The sequence below is a fragment of the Rattus norvegicus genome, chromosome 9 (genome assembly GCF_021556685.1).
Source record: "Rattus norvegicus strain SHRSP/BbbUtx chromosome 9, alternate assembly SHRSP_T2T, whole genome shotgun sequence".
Classification (NCBI taxonomy): Eukaryota; Metazoa; Chordata; class Mammalia; order Rodentia; family Muridae; genus Rattus; species Rattus norvegicus.
In genome coordinates, this window is record NC_141542.1 from 27,522,223 (window position 1) to 27,545,091 (window position 22,869).

The 22,869-nt window shown below is 46.6% G+C and overlaps 2 long non-coding RNA genes across 6 annotated transcripts; one reads left to right on the forward strand and one right to left on the reverse strand.

The window, feature by feature from the left end:
* The first annotated feature begins 1,302 nt into the window (after positions 1-1,302).
* On the forward strand, positions 1,303-20,985 carry LOC102547840 (uncharacterized). Of its 4 annotated transcripts, XR_015629013.1 has the most exons (6): positions 1,303-1,422; positions 17,257-17,313; positions 17,617-17,747; positions 19,000-19,209; positions 19,384-19,553; positions 20,340-20,985. It is a non-coding gene; the product is annotated as an uncharacterized LOC102547840 (long non-coding RNA). The 4 variants fall into 4 exon arrangements; XR_015629012.1 differs by lacking the exon at positions 19,384-19,553 and having other exon boundaries at positions 20,508-20,985; XR_015629014.1 differs by lacking the exon at positions 1,303-1,422 and having other exon boundaries at positions 16,909-17,313; positions 20,592-20,985.
* Positions 13,887-15,034, reverse strand: LOC120094632 (uncharacterized). 2 transcript variants are annotated; one of them, XR_015629017.1, is made up of 3 exons: positions 14,693-15,034; positions 14,306-14,502; positions 13,887-14,050 (listed from the first exon to the last, which is right to left on the reverse strand). It is a non-coding gene; the product is annotated as an uncharacterized LOC120094632 (long non-coding RNA). The 2 variants fall into 2 exon arrangements; XR_015629016.1 differs by lacking the exon at positions 14,306-14,502 and having other exon boundaries at positions 14,570-15,031.
* Positions 20,986-22,869: the final 1,884 nt, after the last annotated feature.

Below are 22,869 nucleotides of genomic sequence, written 5' to 3' on the forward strand. Positions count from 1 at the left end.
CTCTTCCCTGAGCCTGAGGAGGGATCACCCTGGGTAAGCAGTTGTCCTCAAAGGCCAAGCTTAAAACCAGGCCTGCTGGTTCCTGTAAGAAAGAGGGAAGTAAAAGGAGCTAGAAGAGGGAGGGGGGTGACGGGGGGTGGGGGAAGGGGGAGGGGAGAGAGAAAACAGTGGGAATGGAAGGAGCAGAGGGAAAGGGAAGACAGACCAATACTTCAAAGGGATAAAGGAGAGTGGGGAGAGGGGATAAACAGAGGAGGAGGAAGGGTGCAAAACAAGTTGGAGAGAGTAGGGGTGGAGACTCGAAGAAGGAAGCAGGAGAGAAAGGGAAAACAGGAGGGGGGAGAAAGAGACAGTTGGTGAAGCAGAATCTCAGCTGCCGAAATCTTGGGTGGAGGAAAAGCCCTCAAAAGGGGGGGCAGGGAGCTTGCTGAGGAGATGGTCCAGTGGTTAGAGCCCTGGACGCTGCTCCTGCAGAAGACTCGGGTTCAATTCCCAGAACCTGTGTGGAGGCTCACAACTGTCTATAACTCCAGTTCCAACGGATCCAACTCTGCCAGCATTAGGCAAACTCACTGTGCACAGACACACGGACAGACAGCTATAGCAACGTGCTTAAACTAATAAATAATTTTTCTTAAATGGGGAGGACAAAGTTGAAAGGACACTGAAGTCATTCCATCCAGTGCAGCCCTATGGACTTTGCACAGAGACGGGAGGAGACTGCACCGAGTCCAGCCCTCCATCTGCCCCGAAGTTTGACCCGTGGACATCAGAAGAATGTTCACGGGAGAGCTGCAGTAACTTGGAGTACTTGAGGTGGCGGAAACTAGCTTCCCGACACACAGAGCCAAACGACACAGGCTCTAAAATAAAATCCCAAGCATCTAAACAAGGCCATATGATCCCGTTGACCGCGACCTGGCTCCCCAGAGCTGCCAACCTGCCCTGAAGCTCCCAGCCTGGCTTCCAGAAAGCCCACACTCTGTGAGTCTGGTCAGCACCCAGTTACCTCCACAAGCCGGGTGGCCTGCTGTGCACACAGCTCTGCTGTTGGGAAAATAGAAAACGTTCCTATTTTCCTGCACAGGACCCGTCCCAGCCACCTCCTGGAAAGGACCAAAGGTCACTGAGGACAAAGTGGCAGCAAGGATATCGACTCCAGGTTCTGGCCACCACCCAGCCTGGGATCATCTGTCCATGACCTGAAGTGGCACCGTGTTGGGGAGTCACAGAACTCATCCACTCTCTGCACTTACCTTCAGCGTTCGGGAGGGGCCCTGAGGGATAGGCTCCGCCCACCCCAGAGGAGACCAGCGAGGGCAGCTGATCTATCTTCTCCTCCTTGAACTCCGAGCTACTGGGGCAGTGCCTGGCACGTGGTGGCTGTTCTGAGTCTGTCTCTTGAAGAAACGAATATGATGGGTGAGCTATTTTCATTCGTTGTTTAGAAAAGGGGTCTCCATCCCACGGGCAGGCACCAGTCCCTGACACTATTGATGATAGATACAGGAGTCCAGCATGGCTGTCCTCTGAGAGGCTCCACCCAGCAGCTGGCTCAAACAGTGGATGGGCTTGGGAACTCTCATGGAAGAAAAAGGGAAGGATTACAGCCCTAGTGGGATAGGAACTCCACAGGAAGACTAGAAGAGACAACTAACCTGGATCCCCTGGGAGTCTCAGAGACTAAACCACCAATCAAAGAACATACGCGGGCTGGTCCTAAGCCTCCCTGCTCATATGTAGCAGATGTGCAGCTTGGTCTCCATGTGGGTCCCAAACAACTGGAGCAGGGGCCGTCCCAAAAGCTGTTGCCTGTACGTGGGATATGTGCTTCTAGCTGGGCTGCCTTGTCTGGCCTCTGTGAGTGAGGATGTGCCTAGACTCACAGAGACTTGAAGTGCCAGGGTGGGGGATACCCAAGAGGAACCTCCACCTGGTCAGAGAGAAGGGGAGGGGGGAGGACTGTGGGAGGGAGGGACTGAGAGGGGGCAGTGAGTGGGATGTAAAGTTAACAATAATAATAATAATGTATTATTATTATTATTATTATTATTATTATTATTATTATTATTATTATTACCAGAAACAGGGTCTCTAGTTGCCTGGGTGAGACTTGAGCTGGCTGAGGCTGAGAATGAGCCTGCATTGCTGATCCTTCGGGGACTGTAGGCTTGTGTGCCTCCACCATTGTGTGCCAGCTTAGGTTGTACTGAGAGTCCAGCCCAGGCCTCAACATGCTGGGCCAGCAATCCAGCCCCAGGACCAAGCACACCTTTCTGTCCTAGCTAGAATTCTCCTGGCCCAGGCTACAGAAATGGATCGGTAGTTAAAAGCACTTACTGTCCTTGCAGAGGCTCTGAGCTCAGTTCCCAGCACCCCAGCTTGGTGGCTCACAGCCACCTGTAACTCCAGCCACAAGGATCTGATGCCCTCTTCTGGCCACTGTGGGCAACTGCACTCATGTGCCCATAACCACACACAGACATACACACGTACACAAAAGTAAAAAGAAAAGTAGGTCTTTTTAAAAATCACACTCTACTGACTCACAGCCCCAAATACTGTTTGTCTACATTAAAATATAGACAATAGGTAGAGGTGATACAGAACAAGTTAAGAAATTTATATTTTGTATTATGTATTTTTTTAATTCCCACGTGCTTTGAAATGTAATAGAGACTTTGTTTACATAGACAGGATAATGCCAGATAAGAAGGTAGCACAAACAACACCATTTAAAACATGCGTAGAATTCGACTGCAGCCTGCTTCGTGTTGGCATCCTCATCTTAAAACTGAGGTTAGGCATACTAGAAAAATAGCAATCAGAAGAGAATCTTTTAGGACAAAATGAAGCACAGCAAACTTCTGAGTCTTGAATCTTAACAGCATCTATTCACTATAGCCTTTATGGGGTGAAAATTAGATTACAGCAGTGACCAAATAATTGTTTACACAAAATATGACCTGGCAATCCAAACAGCAACAACAGAAAAACACAAAACAAAACAAAAAGATAAATAAATAGCATGATTTAGTCACAAATGATTTTCAGTATGACCTTGTCGCCCACATAAACGAGGTTTTTTTTTGTTTGTTTGTTTGTTTGTTTTGGGGTTTTTTTTTTTTTTTTTTGGTTCTTTTTTTCGGAGCTGGAGACCGAACCCAGGGCCTTGAGCTTCCTAGGCAAGCGCTCTACCACTGAGCTAAATCCCCAACCCCGACGAGTTTTAACCTAGTTCAATGTTCTGGCCGTGTCTTCACTAACAAAGTGTTTAACCCCCAAAGCAGTGCTTTAGTTCCCAGCACCAAGGTGGCAGCTGTAACTCCCGCGGGATCTGCTGCCCTCTTCTGGCATCCTCGGGTACTGCATGTGTGGGGTGCACAGACACACACAGCCACATACATGATAAAAAAAAAAGAATTAGGGGCTGGGGATTTAGCTCAGTGGTAGAGCGCTTGCCTAGGAAGCGCAAGGCCCTGGGTTCGGTCCCCAGCTCCGAAAAAAAGAACCAAAAAAAAAAAAAGAATTAATGAAACAATGACAAAGAATTGCATGCGTGTTAGTTCTCTTGCTGCCTGAAGAGACAAAGCCACCCCTCCAACATGGCGCTCCTGACTTACAAAGCACACCCATTGTCCGCTGTCTGTGGATTGTCTTTCTTTTGCTTTAACAAGAGTGAGCCCAAGGGTGTTTGCTAAAGCCTTCCCCATTTTTACAGGCTGTTTCATCCACATTCAGTTTTCTGGTCATTTGTTTTCATAACTCACATTTAGGGAGGTTTTTCTTTCTTACCCAATAATTATTCATTCATTCATTCATTCATTCATTCATTTATTTACTTATTTACTTGGGGTCAGCATATACTTTGTAGTTTCTACAATGTCTCAGGCCTTAGACATAAGGCACAGAGATGGGGTCACCATGCTTTCTGCCCTTCAATTCAGCCTAGAGGAAGCAAATCAGTGAACCAGACAGTAGCATTTCCTTGACATCAGCTCAGCCCCCTCCACACATCTGTGTTTCTGTAGGACTCTCTGAAGCCTTTCACTTAGCATGTACGGAAGCAGCATTTGCTCTTTAAATAAGTACCTTGTGGGAGGAGAGGTGCACACGTGCTGTGGCACACATGCAGGAATCAGAAGGCAACCTTTAAAAGCTGGCTCTGTCCTTCTGCCGACCCGAGGAATGAATTCAGGTTGTAGACTTGGCATGAACTTATACAAGTCGAGCCATCTCGCCAGCCCATCTTTTACCCTTTCTATGCCCAGATTGCAATGGCACCTGTCATGGCACCTGAAACCACTGTAACGAATGGAATCCACCCAGAGCACTCTGGGAGCAAGCTAACCAGCTCCTAGGAAGGGAATGATGGGTAGAGAAGAGCAGTCGTGACAGCTAGAGATGGTTCTAGGGATCATCTTGGGAGGGGAGGGGGATCATTGCACCACAGAGAAGGTAGAGAGTTCACTCCATCCAGCAGCATGGGTTTAGGAAGATGCTATTGTCTGGATGTTTTTACATCCTAAAATGTGTCCCATTGACCAAAGCAACGTAGGGAAATAAAGGACTGATTAGGCTCAGAGTTCCAGGTAATAGTCCACCATTGTGGGGAAACCAAGGCAGGAACACCTCATCCTCAGTCAGGAGCAGACAGAGTATATACAGAATCTCTGCTTCTTGCTCTCAGCTGGCTTTCGCCCATATCCAGTTCAGAATCTCCTGCCTAGGGAATGGTGCCACCAACAGTGAACTGGGTCTTCCCACACCCATCAAGCTAGTTTCTCAGGAACATGTTCATAGGACAGCCTGCTGTAAGAAGTTCCTCATTAAGACTCTCTCCCCAGGTTGAGTCTAACTGGCATTTAAAAGTAACCAAGACAATGTGTTACTGTCATAACTCCCAAAGGGTATCGCTTCTCGGCCTTTTGGCTAAGATCAAGTGTAGTAGGAGGAAAGGCCCAGGGAGACTCCTTCCAAATAGGATTTATATCCTTGCAAGAAAGCCGAAGGGCAACTGCTTCTTCCTTCTGTGGTGTGACAGACAGCCCAAAGGTTCCACTGGGAACCAGAAAGGGAAGTCCAGCTGCCATATCTGTGCAGCGCCTTGATCTCGAGCTTATCAGGCATCCGACCTGTGAGAAAGAAGCTTCTGCTGTTAGGAAACCACCTGGATACAGTATGTGGTGTAGCCGGTCTGAACACACCGAGAGCTTGTTTAATTAGAGAATATCACTGGGGACTGCAGCGGGAAAGATGTCTGGTATAGATCGTGTTACGGGGACAAGAACCGGAGGGAAGACATCTCACAGAGGCTCACATGCCAAGTTGTTCTTAAAATACCAGAAGGAGTTCAGCCACGAGGAAAGGACAGTGAAGGGCTGGACCCATGACTCGGTTGGTGAAATGCTTGCGTTACAAGCACAGGAAACTGACTTCCGTCCACAGAATGCATGTAAAATTAAAGTCAGTCTGCCAGGGGGTGCGTGTTTTGCCAGAGCCATGAACGCGGAGGTGGAACTGCCTGCGTGCCAGCCATCCCAAACTAATCACCAAGTTCAAAAATCAATGGGAAGATTTGTCTCAAAAAATAGGGTGAGTGGTTCATGAGAAATGACAACCAAGGTTGGCCTCTGGCCTCCATATGTGCCCACATACATGTACACATGAGCATGCTTATGTACACAAAGACAGTCAGACAGACAGACAGACAGAGAGATGGGATAGCCCAAAATGAGAAGAGTCCATGCTAATGCAAGAGCAAACATTGAGAAACTGAGTATAGCAAAGCCTGTAGACAGCATGAACAGTTATAAGTCACACACAGCATATGAGCCCCCGGGGTGCCTGCCCAAAATGATCATCATAATCTGATTTGGGAAAAACAGAAAAAGGAAATCTAGAAACAACACAAAGAGAGAATCTTTTACAGTGAAATCTAGCTACAAACAGGAACACTATATAGCACTGAAAAAGAGCGAATCAGAGCTGTGTGCAACAGCATGGAAATTTTTTAACATCAACTGACCAGAAAATAGCAGCGTTCACACAGTATGAGTCTGTTGCTAAATGTTTCAAAGCATGTGAAATAGAATGGATTTGGTGTGACTTTGGCAAAAGAATAAACAGTAAGAAACCTAGTGTGGCTGGAACCTGGAGTAGGGACAGGACACAGAGGTGCAGGCTTGGGTGCAGCCTGATGGCCATCGCAGAGTTTAGAGGTCACTACCTCTCAGTGGGGTGGGGGGACTGTCATAAGGTTTTGAGGACAGGATGAGCTCACTCAGCTAATGCATTTTCAAGTGTATGTGTGCTCCAGGATTATGTTCACATATGGTCTAGCTTCATTCTGTTACTGCGATTAAAGCTAGGAGTGATTGGACTTGTGCTTTCAGGTTATTGTCCATCATTGAAGGAAGTCAGGGCAGAACTCAGCATGAACTTGAAGCAGAAACCAAGGGCATATGCTGCTTTCTTCCTTGCTTACAGGTTCATGCTTAGGCAGCTTTCGTATGCATTTCCAGACCGCCTGCATAGGGAATAGTGCTGCCCACAGTGGGCCGGGCCCTCCGACTTCAGCTAACAATCAGCACACTCTCTCAAAGATATTTAACCCAGTACAGTGTAGCCTCAGCAATTCCTCAGCTGAGGCTTCTCCTGGACTGTGTCAAATTTATGGTTAGAGCTCACTAGGACAACATACTGTGGAATAAATTTATTGCTCGTGTGATTAAAAAGACACAGGAAGATTTTGAAATAGCACGTGCTAACACCTCCAGCCATGAAATATCCTCAGGGTGAAGGTCTCAGTTAATGATGGTGCTATATATTCACACTGCAGACAGCCTTCCTGATTGTTCTGAGATGCATCGGGGGTGACCCCCAGGCTGCTCTTCCAATCTCACCGGTGGCACAGCTGATGAGAGCTTGTCTCAGGAGTAAGAACTGTCAGCTTAGCCTTTTCTTTGTCCCTGACACTTCTAACCACAGGTGCCATCTTCAGTCTGTGACCTTCTATCTGTGGGGTCTTTAAGCCATATGCCCTTTGTTGGAGGTTAGGTCAGTCAACATTCGCTAAGTTCATCTCTGAGACTCAACACAGCACCCATAGGCTGCAACAGCTGTGGCTAGAGTGTGCACCCTACTGTCACTGCTCCATGTGCTTGGGTGGTTCTTGTGGGGGGAGATAGGAAGCCCGTGACGACTGCATTGGTAGAGTCACATAGGTGCTTCCCATTCTAGTTCTTCCGAAAGACTGGTCAACAATGCAGGTTACCTGGGCAGAACATATAATCAACATGTTCTCCAGCATGCCTACAAACATCTCCAGACATTCCACCACCCACAGACACACACAGCGTAACCACCTACACTATCCCACTTTTTTTTTTCAGGAAGTAGCATGAGCTGCTTCCCACCTACACTGGAGGGAAGTGTCTCTCCCTCAGAGAGACCAGGCAACAGGAGGAGGTCCCCATGGGCATCAGGAGCAGGTAGCATGGGCGTCAGAAGATCGTGCACAGAAGCCTGGTCTAAGGTTGACGAGACAGCCACAGGTGGCACAACATTGGCACCAATGTGCTTCTTGGTCCATGGGAGATTAGGTATTAGGCTATTCTGTTAATGGAGAGTCCCCGAAGGGGAAACCTACAGTAACCATAGAGGACCTGCTTCTGAAAAGTGTGGGGAACAGGCCAGGGAAGGGGCAAGGAGAGGGCATGAAAGACACCACAAAGAGGGTGACGTGTTGTTTGATATCATAGGGACAGCCAGTTAACTTGCCATGCTCTGTTAGAGAGATGAGCTGGAATGGCCTTCTGGAACGGCTGGCCCACCAATTTAAAGCTCTATTCAAATTCTAATTTTGCCTTCTCTGGAAAGTCTTCCTTCCCAGGAACCATGGTCCCCAGGGATCTTGTCATGAATTTCCAAAGCAGCTTACAGCAGATACTCAGAGCAGAGTCCAGGGAGGTTTGGTTTGAATGAGAAATGTCCCCCATAGGTTCACATGTTGGGACACTTGGTCCCCAGTTGGTGGCCCTGTTTGGGAAGATTATAAAACCTAGAGGAGTGGAGAGTGTCTGGATACACTGTGACCATCCAACTCCTACCTTCTGGTTGCTGCCAGTCCTTCCCACCACGATTAACAACATTTTCCCTGGAAATGTAAACTGAAATAAACCTTTTCTCCTTTGAGTTGCTTTTCTCAGGGTATTTTATCCCAGCAATAAAGAAGAGGAACTAAGACAATAATTTGATACAAAATTGTTTTGTTTGCATTTACAAAGAAACATTCGATTTATTTTTTTTATTTTGCCTTTAAATTAAGAACAGAACACCTAATTTTGTGATATTGGTGCTATGTAAAGTATATGCCCATTAAAGAACAAGAGAAAAAGGCATTATGAACACAGAGTAAAAGAAAATGAATAGGTGGAAAAGAAGTAGAAGGGAAGGGGAGAGGGAAGAGAAGGGAAAAGCAATTACATAAATAAAGATGGGAAACAAAGTGAGGTTGTTGGTGCATACGTGTTTGGAATAGCTGTGTCCTCTAGTGTACAGATCCTGGTATCATTCTGGAACACTCTTTTTCCTGATAACTTTCCTTGTCCTTGAGTCTACCCTATCTGATACTACTGTAGCCATTTCAATTTTGTTTTTCTTCCAATTGAGATGGAAATTACACAGCGTACCCCTATTGTATCAGTGTAGCTATTTCTAAGCATTTAGTGGGATTAAGATGTTCAGGTTGCTACACAGTGAATCGCTGAACTTTTCCATCTTGAAAACTGCAACTCTCTAAATATGAAATAACATCAGATCCATTCCTCCCTCTGGTGTTAAAGGATGTTCCGTGGCATAGCACACACTCTGTTTACCTTAGAGAATTAGAATTATATATTATTTGCCTTTCAAAGACTGGCTGGTCTCACTTAGCACAGTGCCCTTGATTTTCATCTATACCGTATATATATTCCAGAATTGTCTTCCTATTAAAGGCTGAGTAATATTTTGACATATGTTTGTTCATCTAACCAGTCTTCTAGGTAGTTTCTGTCTCTTGGTTGTTTTGAATAATGCTGTTTTATGAAAGTTTTCAAATACCACTTCAAAACCCTACCTTCAACACTTTTAGATATATCAACAGCACTGAATATATTGGACTATATTTGCTAATACTGCTTTTAGTTTTCTGAGAACCCACTTGATTATTTTCCATAGTGCTTGTAAATTGTATATCATTTTAATTACCTTGATTATTATCTAAACAATGAATCTTGCATTCTCTTAAATTGTTGTGTATCTTTACATTTAAAGTGTGTCTCTTACAAGACAACATATAACTGAAATTTTTATTTTGACTTTATTTTCCAGCCTGACAAACTCTGTCTTTTAATTGGTGAATTTAGACCATTTAGATGTAATGTAATTTAGTGTACTACAACTGACATAATGAAATTGTGCGTGTGTGTGTGTGTGTGTGTGTGTGTGTGTGTGTGTGTGTGTGTGTGTTGATACATGGACACTTGCAACCCCAGTTAGACTCAAACTTGCTATCTAGCTATAGATAGATTAGATAGATAGATAGATAGATAGATAGATAGATAGATAGATAGATAGATAGATAGATAGGTATGGGAAAACTCTGCGAATTAAAGTTGAAGTCCACCATGACTAGATATTCTCTGGGCTTGGCGCAATATGGAAGACTCCCTTTGTTAGCAGGTCTTCTCCTTCTCTGACCTTGTCTGGGGAATCCAAAACCCCTTACCTAAAGTATGTCATGTGGCTTGGTTACAGGATCAATTTCCTTTCTCATGATAAAACCTGTTCATCCAGCACCTAAGATTTCTGAAATGCTTCTCCATGCTAACAAAACATTCCAGGTACCCTAAGCCCCCAGCCAATGACCTTTGTCCATACTGGATAGCCCTACCCTCAGTCTTCCCAAAACCTCATAAGCCTTGAATCACCATAGTTAAAGTTGATCTGCCTACTGACAGCAGGCCCAAGGGTGGTCATTCACTGTACATATCCACAGGACTTCTGAACCCCATTTGATGTCTCTGCTCCCAGTGCTTTCCTGCATTGTTTTGGGGGATGGTGCATGAGAATGGGGAGACCCACAGAGAGATAGGTACTCTTTGTAAGTACAGCTCTTCAACACAGGAGAAGGAGTTAGAGACCTGTGGTTAAGTTTCAAACCCTGGGCAAGCAGCTGAAATGCCCATTTAACATATTGAAGTGTACCTGTGCCCCCAGATTCTCTCAGCACACCTCCATTACCCTGTCACATACCCCACCCCCTACACTAAACTTTCCAGCCCAGGGGCTAGGTTGCCCTTCCCCCAGAAGTTTTTCCCTAGCATAGTCAAGGCATTTTGGTTACCTATTCTCTGTCCTTTGCTCTGACTCTGTCTCTGCCTCCCACTCTCTCTCTGTGTCTCTCTCTGTCTCTCTCTCTGTCTCTCTCTGTCTCTCTCTGTCTCTCTCTGTCTCTCTCTGTCTCTCTCTGTCTCTCTCTGTCTCTCTCTGTCTCTCTCTCTGTGTGTGTCTCTCTCTGTCTCTCTCTGTCTCTCTCTGTCTCTCTCTGTCTCTCTCTGTCTCTGTCTCTCTCTGTCTCTGTCTCTCTCTGTCTCTGTCTCTCTCTGTCTCTGTCTCTCTCTGTCTCTCTCTGTCTCTCTCTCTCTGTCTCTCTCTCTCTGTGTGTCTCTCTCTGTCTCTCTCTGTCTCTCTCTGTCTCTCTCTGTCTCTCTCTCTCTCTCTCTCTCTCTCTCTCTCTCTCTCTCCTGTCTCCCTATCTACATGGTGACTTTCATGACCTGAGACTGGTGAACCCGCCTGAGAGCCATTCCCAGATAAACTTGCCTTTATATTTTAATTCAGCTTGAATAAGCTTATTACATCAGAGAATCCTATTACACGTGGCTTTATTATGTTTCTGAGATCACCAAGTGTCTATACTCAGTGGGACCCGATCCTTAGAGTAGACCAATCTCAGGGGATGTGTTCCCTGGTATATCGTCCTTCAAGTACTTGGGATACAGGCATATATGCCAGGCCTGGCAGTGAGGTTTATCATTTTATTACATTTTTATTCCCCTCTCGTTTGTCTGCCTTCCTTCCTTCCTTCCTTTCTTCCTTCCTTTCTTTCTTTTATTCTGTTCCCAGTTCCTGCCTTCTTTTTGCCTCATTTGAATATTATTTAGTATTACGCTACAATTTACCTTTTATTATTTTTTTTAGGCTACACCCCTAGTATTTTAATGGTTTTTCTGGAAAATAGAATAACCACATTAGTTTTTCACTCTACTTCGAGTTCCTAGTCTTCAACTTCAAGAAAAATGCACAAAGCCAAAATGATGGTTTTCAAATTATATCCAAGCATAAACAGAAGGGGAAGGGCAAAGCATACAGTTTATTTAACATTAACAAGTAGCACGGAGAGGAAATAAAATATGAGTGAGTCTTAACACCCATGTAATATTTCTGAAGGAATATTATATGCCACACAAGAAATCTTGGTGGTGACCAGTGTCAGGCCCAAAGGAACCCCCCCACCCCCACCCCACCCCCCACCTCCCACCCCCCACCCCCCACCCCCACCCCACCCCCCACCCTCTCAAGTCTGTAATGCACACCTTCTCCTAACCGTGCCATATAGCTGTCATTTAGTCATTTTTAGAACTGGCCCAGGAGCAGCAACGGTAGGAGGCAAGAGAAGGGGAGGAGTCAAATCGCACAAGTTTTTTGGGGGGAGGGGGGAGTCCCATTGCACAGTGAGTTTGTTGTGTGTTTATTTTTTTCGCTAAATGGATTACTTTTCCAAGCAATAATTCATATAAAGCTTTGTCACGTCTTATCCAAACTATCCCTTGAAAGGCCAATAGTGATGCAGTTAGAAAGTAGGCATCCTCACCACCTGCCCCAGGGACCTAGTGATGGCAGGACACACACCATTACTAGTTGCCAAGAAGCAACACATTTCCACTATCACCAGAATCTCATATCCTGCCCCTGCGTATGTGCTACATCCCCTTATTAAAGGTCAGTCCCTACTCTCCACACACTCTTCCTCCCTCACTCCACCCAGAGGCAGCCTCTGTATCCCCCTCCCCAATAAACCTCTCCAGTGAGATGTATTCGCATGGTAACTTTGCAGCATCCATCGCTTAGCTCATAACATAACTGGCTCAACAGTTAGCAGAGCTCACTGCTCTTGCAGAGAACCCTATGACCATAATTTGGTTCCCAACACCCACATCTAGCAGCTTCAGTCACCAGTGGACCTGGCATCCTCCTCAGCCTCCACCACATACACATAACTTTTTTTAAAAAGTGAATAAACCTTAAGCATACTTTAGAACTGCTCAAATAAGTAAAAATTCTGAAGCAACTGCTTTTTAGAAGGCTACTGAAACCAACGGGAATTATATATCAGTAGCTAAAGCAACTATTCGGACGAGTGAGATGGGGTTAAATTAAATGCCTCAGAATCTCCCAGAATGCCAAGTATATGCACACACAGGCACACACCATAGACATAGACTAAACTAGAAGAAGGAGGAGGAGGAGGAGGAGGAGGAAGAGGAAGAAGAGGAGGAGGAGGAGAAGGAGGGGGAGGGGGAGGAGGAGGAGGAGAAGGAGGAGGGGGAGGAGGAGGAGGAGAAGGAGGGAGAGGGGGAGGGAAAGGGGGAGGGGGAGAAGGAGGGGGAGGGGAGGGGGAGGCCAATAATGATGTCATAAGATAGATACATAGATACATGATAGATGTATACTTACGACTTGCATACATACATACAAATATACATAAATATATCTAATATAGATACAAAGATAGATACATAGATACATAGGTTGATTGATACTAGATAGACCTGTAAATAGATGATGCCTGTAGGAGACACAACTCTTCCAGGAAGAGGAGATTTAGACCCACATGGCTTTGTCATGTTCAAAAATCACAAAGTGCCTATGAGAAGTGGGAGCAGGCTGAAAGCAAACCAGTTTCTAAAGGATTCCCTTACTGGATCCATTGTCTCACCTAGACAGGCCTGGTGGGTAACATGGGGTAGAAAAAGACTCAGGTCACATCTTCACAGACAAAGAGAGACTCAAGGCCCAGGTAGTCACCAGACCAGGGCCACACCTCCAACCTTGCTTTTAGATGCTGTGTAGTCTAACACAGGCTTCCATGGTTGCAGAATCTATTCTTATAACTGTATGTGGCAAATAACAGGTCCCTTCTCCTCTCAGAACCTCAGTCTAAATGGGAAAAAGAAGCAGAGAGACATCTTTTGTCTGTGCAGGTGACTTTCAGGAGATGGTTTGAATCAAATTGTATTTTTAAAAACACTGCCTGTGCTCAAACACTTCAAATATTTTATTACTGGGTCTACAGTACATAACAAAGTAATTGTGTAATTAAGAGATAATGTCAGTGCCATGGAACAATGTTGACAAGATAATGGCCTCTCAAAACCACGCAAACAGCAGAGCAAGAGAACAGATTTATAGGTAGAAACACAGAAAAGCAAATAGCAGCAGGCCATGAAATTCTTTGTGGTCCACCTTGCTGTGTTTCTCTCTCAAAACCAGGTTTCCACATCGTCTTTCAAGTTCTGACCCACAGCATGTCCCTTGGACATTTGGAAATATCTGCATCAGGACTGAAGGCAGGGTCATCTGAAATAACTAGTCTTCAGGCTCAGATAAACTAAGGCACCCACACCGAAGCCTGGAGGTGCCAAAGTCACCGAGTTCAACCATTCTTCATGGTCATTCCTCATGGTGGTGACCAGAAACGAAAAGGCAAGACAAGGCCAGCCTTAGGGAAAATAGGCCCTGGGTGGCTGTTGAACTGTTGATGCCTGATTCCAGCCAAATTGCTTGACTTAGAACAAGTTTATTCTGAGAGAGGAAGGAGCTGGGGACAGGGAGGAGATGGCCCTGTGATCTTGAAACCTGAGGTCATTCCACACTGAGATGCAGAAGCTGTTGTTCAGAGCAGTGCCAAAGAATCCGGTTTGCCCTGGTGCCCTGGGGCGTCCTAGCAATAGGCCAGTCAGAGGGAAATACAACATGGTCATGAGAGAGGTACTAAGCCATGGGAAGAGAAAGAGGCAAGGCCAGACACTGGGGGAAATGACCTTGCATATCGAGTGCTCTAGGAACAGAAGAACTGGATTCAGCCAACAAGTTCATCTTGGAATAAATCACCAGTTTTCATTTCTGGGCTACACCTCCCTCCCTCTTCAAGTGACCCCAGCCAAGGGTACCGTCTATTAGTAAATACTGGACTGACCCGTGGCTGGCTGCTCCAGGGAGTGTCTCCTGACCCGTCGTACACAACACCCAAGAAAATGCCACATGACTTCACAATGCCAGTGATGAGCTTCAGGGTGTGACAGCCATGAAGAGTGGAAAGGGAAATTGTGGGATCGAGACACTCCTGACCCCACTGACTCTTGACTCAGGTGGATATGCCAGCTAGTGGAATCCCTGTGGAGCACAGAACCCAGGGGAGAAAGGGTGGGGGCTTTGGAGATGTGAGTTCGACCTCCCATACCTCCTTGCCTCTGTGGGACTCCCTCCACTGAGCACCCTGCCTCTCCCATAACATGGCTCAGTCTACGGGGTGACTTTTCCTCTTCCCACTGAGAAGCCTTGATTACTCTGAGCTGTTCATTACTCTGTCACATGGGCGTTTTTCCGTTCAGGTTAAGACTGACTTCCGGGTTAGACATCTTGAGAGGAGAGCCTGTCTTTACGAATTGAGTAGGAGATCACTAGATTGATACTCCATGGAGGGAAGGAGAGACAGAGAAGGATAGAGGGAGCGGGAACAAAGGAAGGAGAGAGAGGAAGAGAGGAAGGCGTGGAAGAAAGAGGGAAGAAAAGGGGTAGGAGAGAAGAAGGAAAATGGGAGAGGAAGGGAGGAACAGGAAGGGAGGGGAGAGAGAAGAAATAAAGGGAAGGAACGAAGGGAAGAAAGGGCAGGAAGAAGAATGGGAGGGAAGGATAATTAAAGGAAGCAGACAGTAGTTTTAAACTCCTCCCTTCCTGTGACGTCATAGAAGCCCCGCCCTGCTTGGTAAATGCTTTTATCCTGCCCACTCAGAAGCCAGAAGAAATACTAAGACTCAAACACCTCCCTTACGGGAGCTAAGACTATCAGTAATAGGAGTGGAAGGATATAATCTCTGCTTAGAAAAAAGAAATCCATCTCCCTCCAGTTACGAACCCAGATGTGCATGCAGCAAGGCACCAGCCAGCAGCCAGCGAGCTCTTCTGAAGCAAGGTGTCTGTCCCTCTCACAGACGAGGAGCACAGAAGAGTTCTGCTTCCAGATGCTTCCAAAGCAGAGTGCTTCCAAAATGGTACTCGGTTCCTCTAACGTAGTTTTTATCAAAACAATAGAATAAATGAAAGAGGCAGGAACCATGCTACCAAGCCCCTGTGGCTGTTCCTAGGTATGTGGTTTTGACAGGTGGCAATCACCAAATAATCCAACGTTCTTACTGGCTTTTCGGTTTCCTATGCATCCGAAAGCACTTTCCATGCTGCTACCCTGCCTCTCTCCCTAATTACCCCTTTAATGGTTGCTTAATATGCCATCAGGTTGATGGGCCATAATTTACTTAAGCATGCACCCTTTTTTTAGTATCTAACTTTCTAAAACATTAAACAGAAGACATACGTAGGCCTCCACGCAATGGTGAGGGCAGCGTCTTGGCACCATAAGCTGTCAGGAAGTGAGCAGGTCTGGGTGAGGGGTGGCTTGGGACTAGAGGCCATGAGAGTGGGCAGGACTGCAGAAGGGACACCTGCTCCAGCCCCAGGGACTGTCCTGTGTAACTGAGTGCCACCTCTGAAGAAGAAGCAGTGTGTAATCATGCTGGAGCACCAATAACAGTAATCATGACAGATACTGATTTTGAGCTGTGCACTAAACACTTTGGAGAACTGGTGTCTTGGGATTCTCTCAGTCGACAAATTAAACACCGCAATTAGTCCACTCTGAAGTTGACAGATAGAGGTCACATAGGTAGGAGGAGGTTCTTTCCCTGGAGAGGCTGCCTCCAGGGTCCTTAGACTTGACTCCCTCTCCTGACAGCTGTGATTCTCATCGTCCGTGGCCCATCATGGAGCCCGCACAGCCTCGTCTTAGAGCGAGGTGTCCAGAGCTCTGCAGGCCTCCTAGCTCACTCTTTTCTTATACTTTATTCTTCGTTATTTATGTGTGTGTGTGTGTGTGTGTGTCTAAATCTATAGGTGTGTTGTTGTAAAATTATAATAAATGGCGTTGGGCGCCATCTGTTGCTGTAAAATTATAAAAAATGAAATGCTGTCCTTTATCCCCATTAGGTCCTGCACCATAGTGCCCCAAGATATCTGGTAGATATCTTAATCTCAGTCAGCAAAGCCTCTTACCCGCTTTGCTCCATCCCATATCACATTGCCGATGGCCTTTCTCTGAGCCTGGCAGCAATCTCTCTACCCATCCAGTCCCCAAGGCAGGCTGCCACCATGCCAGAAATATACATCTCAATTCCGTGGCGGCTTAGTGTCCCAGCCACCATATACTTACTCTCTTAAACTTAATTCGCCACAAGAAAGAACACACAATACAATAACCTCTGATCCAATTGATAAGATATAATTGCCCACCTGAACATACAGAGCCCTGGACACATCCATCCCTTAAGAATATTCATAACAACCTGTAAATACACAGTGGAATCTTCACATCCACCTCCATGTTCTCTCGGCGGCTTCTTCCTCCAGTCTCCTTCCGTTCCAGTCTCCTCCTCTTCCCTCAAACTTTTCTCCTGCCCATCCTTCTGTCTCATCCAATGACAGGCCTCGTTCTGTCTTGTACCTGCCTTCACCTGTATGACATCCTACACATGTGTCTAAGTCTGTGTATGTATCTGTGTGTGCCTATGTGTGTGTGTACCTATGTGTGCCTAAGTCTGTGTGTGCCTATGTGATGTGAGTCTATGTGTGTGTGGGTACATGTGTCCGTGTATGTGTGTGTACACATGTGTGCACATGCCTATGTCTATCCTGTGTATTCGTGTGTGAGAATGTGCACATTTGAGTGTGGTGCTCTAGGAGACAGAAGGAGATATCAGCAGGTCCCCTAGTGGCGGGCTTACAGGGGTCTGTGGGTGCGGGGATTTGAGTCCAGGCTGTCTTCAAGAACAGCAAGTCTATTTAACCTCCGATTCATCTCTCCAATGCACGTGGAAGATCTCTGAGCCCTCCGCTTGCGGGCGTCTTGCAGACGGAGTTGAAGAGCGTACCTTGGTGAGTACCTAACTCCAGTGCTCAGGACGAGGGACATCAGATCTCACTCTGCGCTCTGAACTGGGACTTCCTCAGCTTCATGGCCTCCTCTCATTTATGTCTCTTGAGCCCCAATGGCCCGGTCTGTGAAATGGAGATAAAAAACACGCCTCTCAGGGTGCCGTCAGCACCCCAGATAATAGCACACTGCACATGTAGTGTTCAGTGATGTGGGGCTGCTCCTCTTATCTCAGCACACAGACGAGAGACTAACACTAAAAGGACACGTTCCGTCTGGTTAGAGACAAGCCCTCTTCTACCCAGGACAAGACAGAGGAAAGATGTGAGCGTGAGCTCCAGAGTCATGGCAGCAGATGTTGGTGGTAGTAATTGTGACAGTGCCAATGTGGGCACAGGTTCCCTTGTGACACTTCATCTCCCATCTTCAATATGAGGTAAGACTCTTACTGTTTCCACGTAAAGGATAAGGGATGTGGGGCTGGCCAGGTGGCCCAGCAGGTGAGGGTGCTTGCTGCCAACCCTGGTGACTTGAGTTTGAACCCAAAACCCACATGAGGGAAGGAGAGAATTGACTCCGGCAAGCTGTCCTCTGACCCACACACACATACTGTGGCATGGACACACACACATGTGCATACACACACACACACACACACAGACGCACACAAAGTCAAAGATTTTAATTTTTTACTTTTATTGATTTATTTTTTTAGTAAAATACAGGAGAAACTACAGCTGTCTGTCTTGCCTCTGCAGTCCTTGCTAGAAAGACAACATTAGACTGTACTGCATAACGGGGCCATTAGTCCCATGTTCCATGCTGGACAGAGTCCCTTGGAGAGCCATTTTTTCAGCTCCAAAAGGCTCAGGTGTGCCATATAGAGGAGAGGGCCTGTATTCATCTTATGTGAGGGATATAAACACATATAGCAGTGTGCGATCATATTTGATTATCTGCGACTATGGGCCCGGTTACACCAGTCACATTCAGTACTTAGCAAAGCACCTGGGGACGGGAAGCAATGTTCTCGGGGCCTTTACAGCGAAGTCCTGGTGTCGTTCTTGTCAGCAGGAGTCTGGGCAGTGGAATTTTTCTCTTCATTCTGTGTGGAGTGTCACAGACATTACCAGGGTGGGTGAGGGTGAACACACAACCAGGTCAGCTTAGATACTAATGTATATAAATTTAGGGCCCATCCTTTCACCCAGACTCAAGACTCAAAATATATTTATAAATACCTTTTTCATATAGCTAGGCTTATACTCTGACTAGATCATAACTAAAGATAACCCATTTATTTTAACCTACATTCTGCCGTGTGCCTGGTTACCTGGGCTCCGGTGCCATGCATCCACTGTCTGTCTCCTCACATCTTCTGGACTGATCTCCCACCTGACTCTATCCCAGAATCCTTTCTCCTCCTGGATGCTCCACCTCCCATTTCCTGCCTAAGTTGTAGGCCATGGGCTTGGGAATTGACAGGTGATGTCTCCATACAATGCACAGGATATTCTCTCTACAAACATGCCCTTCTTTACCAGAGAAGCTGCTGGTGTTTGGCTTACAGATGCTTCCTCCGAACATTACGCACTTCGCTGGGTGTTGGACACATGAAGGTAAGCTGAGACATGTCTACCGGGTCAGTCCGGGGGGTTTCCTGACTCGGTTTCCCCTTTGCGCTCCAGGCTCCACACGGACGTCAAGAACACTCCTTCGATTCCCACCCCGTGACCTTCTGTTCCTCTAGCTTGGCTCGCACTCTGCAATGGTGCAGCAGAATGTCTTAGTTCATCACACTTCCCTCTGCATCCCTTTCTGTTCTCCTTGTCCTCACCCAGAAGCCTGTTCAAGGTCATCCACGCTGAGATGATACGAGACGATGATCTTTGAAAGCGGTGAGCAAACCCTTGGCTTAGCAGTCCTTTAGTTTAACAGCGGTAAAACAGAACTTAAGTGCCCATGAGAAGCTCCGGTGTCAAACAGGCTGTTTTAGGGGCGACTGCTGGGAGGAGCCCCCATAGAGCCTCAAATGACAAATGGGTTTGATTTGCATTTGCTTTCTGGGTCAGTACACAGATGGCTTCCTCCTTCTCCACTCTGCCCACTGTATCCTTACTTGGCACGGCGGTGTCCTGTAGCCCAGTGACAGGATGTAGGGGGCAGAAGAGGGTTTGGACACTCAGGAACAACTCTCTGAAAAGCATGACCTCGGGACGAGAATTGCTGGTGCATTTTCAAGGTAGGGCAGCAAATAAAATACGGAGTTGGAAACAGAGAGGTCTCCAGAAAGGGCTGTGGGTTTCTAGGTGTCACCTGAAAACAGAGGTGGCCAGAGGAAGCATCCAGGGTCCAGACTCCTAGAATAATTCTCACCAGGTAGGACTAGGATGAGTTCCCAAACTCTGATATGATGGAAGGGGCGTGCGCATGTATGGGGCAGACTCCATGTTGCGTGCATACATTACAAGCCTACTGTGCAAAGAGCACTGGGAAAGGCCGTAGAGCAGGCAAGGTTACTAGACACTGATGTTGGGCATATTTTGGCAAAAAATTAAAAACAAAAAGATGGTCCTGTTCTTCAAGGTCCTTGTGGATTAGCTGAGTCTTGGAACAGAGGTAGATCCAGCAAAGAGCTGCAAGTGTTGTCTACAGAATGCCTTGTGGGCAACAAGACTCTACAGCACTGGCCAAAACGCCAGAATGGCCAGCATAGGTACTGTCCAAGAAAGAGTTCAGCAACTTCCCAGGTTCTGCAGGTAGGAAAGCAGACCCTAGTGGAGGGGTCCCTCAGCACTTCTAAAGCAAGAGTGAACACAGCTCGGAGGTCATCCCACCCCAGTTTCCCTAGGAAGGAAAGGAAAAGGCCATGGACATGACACCCATCTTCTGTGTTAGAGGAGGAAATCCTGTTGCGGAATTTACAGAGCAATTACCCTGCAAAGCCACAGAAAAACAGATGACCTGACAACCTAGAAATCATGTAATTTATCCAATTAAACATTTTTACACCACTGTAACCATGCAGGTTCACGTATTAGTAACCCGGAAGGTCTCCGTTCTAGACACTTGGAATTTTTCAGCTTTCTGCTCAAATGCATCTGTCTGTCTGTAATTATATCATCATCTGAGGCACGGTTGTGTAGGGTTTCATTTAACTCTGCATTTTTCGTTCTGTGGCCCATATGCCGCCCAGGGCGTGAGCAAGGTGTTTGGAAGCACACTGCCTTCAGTGAAGCCTTCTTTTACTCTTTCATTGTGTTACTCTCACTCTGGAAAGCCCTGTGCAAGTCCTCTTGGCCATGAAGACTTCCTCAGACACAGGACACAGTGGCTTCATGTTGCATACCTCGCCATGGCTGTGTATTACTTCAGCTTTCATCTAGTAGTGTGGTGGTTTGAATATGCTTGACCCCTGGGAAGTGGCACTATCGGAAGGTGTGGCCTTGTTGGAAGAAGTACGTCACTACGTAGGTGGGCTTTGAGGCTAGCGCTCAAGCTCCGCCCTGTGCAGAAGAGAGAGTCTCCCTCTGCCTGCCTTCGGAACAAGATGTCAGTCTATCAGCTCCTTCTCCAGCACCGTGTCTGTCTGGATGCCGCCATGCTTCCCACCGTGGTGATAATCGAGTGAACCCCTGGAACTGTAAGCCAGCCCCAACTAAATGTTGTCCTTTATAAAATTTGCCTTGGTCACGGTGTCTTTTCACAGAAATGGAACCCTAACTAAAACAGGTAGAGAACAAACGGAACTGCTCACAATGGGGTGTGTTTTCTCAGAACAATCAAGACAACACTTCACAAACGCACCTTATACAGACCATCCCCCCACTGAGCTCTCTTCCCAGGAGGTGCTACTGTGTGAGTCTCACAATAAAAATGAATGCCAATGAGCACACACATATACAGGCACCCACACACACGTGCACATACCCACACACAGTTACACACGTGTGTAAGTAAAAATAAAAGCTGAGGAATAAGCATGGCGATATTTTGGGCTTGGTGCATGAGATGGTTCCATGTGCAAAGCCATGAGCTGCCAAAGCTTAGGACCTAGGTTGATCTCCAGGACTCACATGGTGGAAAAAGAGAATCGACTCCTGAAAGTTGTCCTCTGAACTCCATGTATGAGCTATGGTGCCCAAATGTCCCTCTTGTTCCCCCCCACCTTGATACACACACACACACACTAAATAAGTAAGTAAATAAATAAATAAATAAATAAATAAATAAATAAATAAATGTAATAAAAATGTTGACAATATTTTAAGGTACAGTAATACAGAGAAACACATAAAATGTGTCTGGTGCCACTGATCCCCTTGTAACCACTATGCAGTCGCAAGGCAATATCATGCTGTGGGCTGCTGACTGCCCACAACTGCCACCCACGTGGGTATCACTGATCTGACACTTTTCCAATCATTCTTGGCAATGGTTAATACTGACAACTGGATAAGAAAGCAGAGAGGGTGAGCTGAGCACTGTCAGTCATCCCTCTCTGCTTCCTGACTGCAGCACCAATGTCGTCAGCTGCAGCAAACCCCTGCCACCAGGGACTTCACCACCAGGATACGTGCACTCTGGAACTATGCACCAAAGCAAGCCCTTCCCCCCTTAAGTTGCTTTGGCTGGGGAACTTATCAAGCATGGAGACAAATAACTAACGAAGTATCATAGCGAACACATGTGGTCACAGTAACATATACACAACAGGCATCAGGCTGAACATGCGTTAAACCACTTGTCTCTCTCTTTCAACATTATATTATCACTCTGTAGCCCCGCTGATACTCATAAAGCTGCTTCATTTTCTGTTTTTAAATTTTAGTGTGTGTGTGTGTGTGTGTGTGTGTGTGTGCAGTTCTCTCACAGGCCAGAAGAGGGCATCAGACCCCTTGGAGCTGGAGTTACAGGTGGTTGCAAGCTGCCCCAAGTGGATACTAGGAACCAACTCTTTTTTTTTTTTTTTTTTTGGTTCTTTTTTTCGGAGCTGGGGACCGAACCCAGGGCCTTGCGCTTCCTAGGCAAGCGCTCTACCACTGAGCTAAATCCCCAACCTCTAGGAACCAACTCTTGTCCTCCTCTGGAAGAGCATCATGTGCTCTCAAACACTGACTCACCTCTCCAGTTCCTTGTCGTGCTTTTAAAGAATAGTCTGGGGCAGGGGCTGGGGCAGGGGCTAGCACGGGGCTGGTCAGTGGCAGTGAAGCAACTCTGAGGTAGGAAATCAAACCTCCCACCGACCAGGATGGTTTCTGAGACAAAAAATTGAATGCAAGATGTTTGTTGCCTAGGGAAAAGGAGAAGATGCATGTGAAGGGAGTGAGCCAGTCCTGGTTAACACAGTGGGCAGTTGGGGCTCAGTCCCCTGGGAACCTCCGCCAGATAAAACAAGATTCCATTCCTTGAACACTCCCAACCATGAAAACTGAGTGTTCGCCAGGCTCCTTTGGATCTGTGGCGTGGAACTGATCCTGGCAGTGTGGGCTCGGGCTTCTGCTACGAGAGGATGGGAAAGGCCTGGGGCGTGCAGGAAGGAGCTGTCAGAACACATA